We start from the raw sequence: 6000 nt of genomic DNA on the forward strand, positions 1-6000 counted from the left end.
AGATTAATTCTGAATCATCGAATTAATCTAAAACTTCAAATCTTTTGGCCAGTATCCCTGTTTGATTTCCTTGCCCGTTGGATTTCCTTGCCCCATGTCTTGATGTTGTTTGCAGGATTTAGTCTTGTCTGTGTTGTTAACATAGTGGTTTTCTTATTTTTCTATAGTTTTCCCATTGTGGGTCTTTTGTTTGTATTTATAAAAGTTCTTCTGCATCGCTGCCCACGCTTGGGTCCTCATATAGTCCATTTGGAAGCAGCAAAAAGCCGTCTGCATGCAATCTTACATACAGTAAATCCAAGTGTCGTTTACTCTACTGCGCATAATAGCAAATGAATAAAAACACAATTTATTGACGAGTGTTCTGTTTTCTATCAAGAGCCTGGCAAATTTGTGGTGACGTAAGAAAAACGCACTAGGGTTCCACAGAATTAAGCTGTGTGTGAAACCCAACCAACATTGCAGGGACCAGAGCAAACGTGCCCAGTCATGCACAAAGATCATGACTTTTATTCCTGTTTGTGGGCATTTTTCTAAGGGCATACCTTTAAAACAAATTTACACATACAGTAAAACAAAAGAAAACAAATCTGAGGATGATGTTGTAAAGTCTGTGTGCTGTCTATTTTGGCCATTTGTCTGCTGCTAGTGTCATTCTCTACAATACGTTGTTCTTTGTCACTCACAGTCTGTTAGAACAGTATAAGGACAACAAAAAGCACCAATGCAATCAAAAACCTAGTCTCATTATAGCCTACCACAGTATACAGAGCTTAGTTGAAAAAAGTAGAAAAGAGATATAAGTCAGAACTGATTGGTCAGGTGTTGATGGAAGAGATGTGTTTTCAAATTCTTAAAGATGTCTAGAGAATCTGCTGATCTTGTAGCAGCGGGCAGATCATTCCACATAAGCGGAACAGGTCAGGAGGAGGTACGCAATTGTGATTTGTTATCTTCTTGGATTGCACCACAAGACATCGTTGGTTTGCAAAGCGTAGTAATCTTGCGAGTACATATGTCAGCATTTGCGAGTGGAGATAAGGGGGTGCCGAACCAGTGTTGGTCTTGAATTTGATGCGAGCCACTTTAGGGAGCCAGAGTAACCTAATGAAGAGAGGAGTGACGTTTGCTCTCTTCGGTTCATTGAAGACTACCCTTGCCATTGTATTCTGGATCATCTGTAGAGGTTTGGTTGTGCGAGCTGGAAGTCCAGCCAGTAGTGCATTGCAGTAGTCCAGTCTGGACAGAACAAGAGCCTGGACTAGAACTTGCGAAGCATGCTCGGATAGAAAAGGTAGAATTTTCAGAATATTGTAGAGGACGAATCTACAGGACCGGATGGTGCTGGCAACCTGATCTGTGAAGTTACACTGATCACCACTCCCAGGTTTCTTGCCTTTCTGGAAGATGTGATGCTTGATGAGCCCAGTTGAATGGAGAAATTGTGATCTTTGTGTCAGCTGGGATTACAAGGAGTTCCGTCAAATTCTTGCAAGGGTCAGCTGCAGGTTCATCCAGAGCGAGATGTCACTCTGAAACAGTCGGATCATCAGGCTGAAATGACAGGCGGAGTTGTGTATTAACCGCATAGCAGTGATAGGAAAAGCCATGTTTCCGAATGATAGAGCCTAGCTATGTCATGTATACAGAAAATAGCAACGGACCAAGCACTGAGCCCTGAGGCACCCCGTGTCAAAATGTTGGTACTCAGACCAACCCTGAGGGTCGACAGGAGGATGTGGTGATCAATGGTGTCACTGTACATATTGTCTGTCTGATTCTTCATGTTCTCTTATGTTTTAAATCTTTAACTCTGCAATTTTAATACATCTGTATGGCTGTCTGTGATTATGCTTGTTTTTCACTCTTGCCGGGCTGTCATTGTGTCCACCTAATAAATAAATATGACCCAATGTACAGTTAAGTTTAAATGTCTGGATGTAGACATAATTAGGATTGGCGTCAAATGTGTTCCCCTCTACTGTGAGAGTTAATTATAAATCCAAAGTACATTTATGTCACTGTTTTCTATTACCTCTACCACACTCCTTTCTGTCTCTCCTAGGCCTACCATAGCATCCCTCCTCACAGCACTGGTACTGGATGACAGGTGTCTCTGGCTGTACTGATTCCAGAAACATCCTAGTTAATAAACATTACAGCAAAATGTTGTCACTGACTGCTCCAGAATTGTAATACACATGAATTAAAACAAGAAAATAACAATAGCACAAAAGGTAATAGATTATTTAGTAAAAACTATAAATAGTAGCAGCAGTAATAGGTGTGTTTGTGCATGTGTTTTTTACTTTATTTATTTTTTTAAAGTAATTTATTATATATATTTGTGTATTAAACTATGCTGAAGTGTTGCAAATGTGTGCTGCATGTGTATTTGTGTATTTGTGTGTGTTGTGTAAAGGTATGTGTAACCCTTTCATCATTGGCTCGTAATGAATAAATGCCTCAAACAATTCGAGCATCAAGCACTTATTAACTCTCTCTTTAACCCAATATGACGAAGGGGACACCTCAATGTCAAATTCATCAGTCTAGGGTATGGCTATGATAAAATTTTACGGTCTCTTTACACACAGCATGTGAGCTTAAACCGTCGGCACGCTTGTTTGATGGAGCTCAATATGCTCAATACTTTGTTTTCGACCGTCGTGTGTGCGTGCGTGCGAGTTGGGCCTCTGTGCGATCTAAGCTAACTCGACTAAACATGAGCTATACAGGCCAAAGTCACAGCACAGTTCAAAGTCTGCTTCTTCCTACTGAAAACTGTAAGCTTGTCGGCTCACAGTAAAACCACTGTCCCTAAAGAATAGGCTAGACGCGAGCTAAGCTCTCTCTGAGTGAAATATCACCGGAAGCGGTGTGGCGCCATCTTCTCTTCGATCTCATTTCCCCCCTAGTTCCGTTCTCGCGCAGTCTCTCTTTCAACACAAACTTTATTTAAACTCAAATACTGAACCCAACTAAATGTATGGGATCAGTAACCCGCCACATGTATTGTGGTCATGGTTTGAAAAATAATGAGCGTAAATAAAAAAATTGAAAACACGTGTAAAATAATAGCGCAAAAAACTAACAAACAAATGCAAACAACAAACAACGCGGTCACGGATCGAAAAGTAATAAGCGTGAATCAAAAATGTTAACACGTTTACAATAGTTCTGCACAAAACTTGAAACATGAATTCAACATTTTCCAAATCACAAACAAAATCAGGTTTCGCTCGTATTTATTTTTTTGTCCGTGCTTACGGTCTTTTCCCCTTTGCTCTCGTTTCCACTTTCTGTGCTTGGTTTTCTAAATGCTGCAGTTCAAGTTTCATGGTAATTAGGGCGGGCTTCGGCGCCACCATTGGTCCACTAGTTCTAGATTGACAGCTCCTCCTCTAGCCAATCAGTCAACGAGGGTGTTGACGTCACCCCAAACGCGACTCGCTCGCGGCACACCTCTCTGAAGGTGTATTATATCCGTCAGCTGCAAATCGCGGACAACCACAGGTAATTAAACATCATTATATCATTACTGAGTGTCAGATACACTTCTTATATCTGTAATGAGTTCGCTCTGCCAGGCTTGTTGTCCGATTCGACCATAAATCCGTTAAATTGACATGTGCCCAGCTGGGTTTAGTCAGCGGTACTATAGTTTAAAGTTATTCTATTGAGTTATATAAGATTATTGGTAGTATATTTAGAAAAAGACTGAATTGGTGTAAATGCGTGATGTTGCTAGCTCATGAGAATGATAATTCCATGCATATCTTAACTAATTTAGATTTGCACGTCATGTAACATTAGCATCTTTTCTAACGATTTATAAATGCTTTCTGGGTGAAGTTTACATTAGTTGACTACTGTTGAGAAATTCTGGCTGGTAACCATCTATCATTAATAAACATTATCCAGGTTAACTGTTCTTTAAATACTAAATAAATGTTATTGCAATGCTTTCATAAATATACCCATTTTATTTTACGTTGCAACCTTGTGCTAAAATTGTTTACAAAGCAGTTATTCCCTATATGCAACAATCTGAGTTGCATCAGTGCTTGGCCTGTATGGATTGCTGGACACGATTATGGAAAGGATCTCTGCAAGAAACAACACAGTAAGTTACATTTCTTTACCAGCAATGTTTTTTTAACAGCAGTTTATAATTCTGTCGACTTGCATTTTTTCCAGAAAGATGTTGACAACATCCTCAGCCACATTTCTCCTGAAATCAGTGCAAGAGAGAGTTCCACAACTTTGGTAAATAGGAAGATCATGAGCTACTTTTAATTATATTAACATCAAGAAACGTAGAGCTGGGCTTTGCATTGTATACTATATTTAAAATTCGCTAACTCAAACGCTATTTTAACATTTATTGAGTGCAGTGGATCTGTGAATTTCATCTAAAGCGAATCTATAAATTTCAGTAAAAACAAGCTGCTAACTAAACTTGAACTCTGATCAATGTTGTTATGTCATGACCAAGAGTTTCAGAAAGCTAACCGATAAAGATGAAAGCTTTTTACAAGCATTTATTGGACAAATGTGAAATTTAGAACCACCAAAGGACAATTATCTTGCCGATTTAATACTTATCTTTCATTTATTAATGTTTCTATATTGTATTATATACTAAATGTTTGCTAAATGATACACTGTTTGCTTTTTTTTAAGTAGTAGACTTGGTTGTCTCACCTCACTCTCTTAAAGACTGTTATATTTGCATTCTATTATTTTTTCCATTTTATTTAGCATTTGAGTTACTTTTGATTTAATATAGATATCATTGCTGTCGTGTGGAAATTTCCTAAAATTTTATTTTCCATTATTATTGGTCACTCTTTGTTAACCACTACTGTAAGTTTTTTGCATTATTTAAATAAAGCCTTCTGAAAGTGACTGCTTTTATTTTATTTTCAGGCAAAAGGTGTTAATTTATACATCACTTCCTAATATATTATGGAGAAATGGAGTATACAAAAATTTGTGTATAAAGTTTTTATTTTCTTTGTGCTAAGCATAATCACATTTATAATGGTGTTAAATGACAGAACTTGTAACAATTATAGCCTGGGGCTTTAAGATTCAAGTATCAACAGGCTGTGTCACAAAATTGAACACTTAATAAATATCTGAGATTTGCTTATTAGTTCTGAACTGAGCTGACGGCATACACTCATCCACATGATGGACTGTTACTCCAGTGTAACAGTCATTGCTCTCCAATGAGTCCTCAAGCGCTGTCTTGCTCCTAAAGCTCCTAGGATAAAAGAAATAAATGTTGTAACTGTTTCCTAGGTACACACAAGTCTTGATGTAATTCCTTGCATCCGAGAAAAATTAACCGAAACAAATCTGTTCCCTGGTAACAATACGTTCAATTAGCACTTATTACTGAATTAATGCAGTTCTGTGAGAAAAGACATTTACATTTAGAAGATGCTTTTATCCAGAGGTAGGGAGCAATTAGCGATATGTCATACAGGAGCAATAATAAAATAGGTGCTAATACATAGACGCTGCATGATGTGCTCGTCTAAATTAAGATATACGTGGTATTATCATTCTCATGAGCTACGACATCACACATTTTCAACAATACAGTCATTATTTCTAAATACACAACAATCTTAAATAATTTAATAAGAGTAACTGTAAACTATAGTACCGCTGACTAAACCCAGCTAACTGGACACAACAAGCCTGGCAGAGCGAACTCATTACAGATATAAGAAGTGTATCTGACACTCAGTAATGATATAATGATGTTTAATTACCTGTGGTTGTCCGCGATTTGCAGCTGACGGATATAATACACCTTCAGAGAGGTGTGCCGCGAGCGAGTCGCGTTTGGGGTGACGTCAACACCCTCGTTGACTGATTGGCTAGAGGAGGAGCTGTCAATCTAGAACTAGTGGACCAATGGTGGCGCCGAAGCCCGCCCTAATTACCATGAAACTTGAACTGCAGCATTTAGAAAACCAAGCG

This window comes from Barbatula barbatula (genome assembly GCF_947034865.1).
Source record: "Barbatula barbatula genome assembly, chromosome: 22".
NCBI classification, from domain to species: Eukaryota; Metazoa; Chordata; class Actinopteri; order Cypriniformes; family Nemacheilidae; genus Barbatula; species Barbatula barbatula.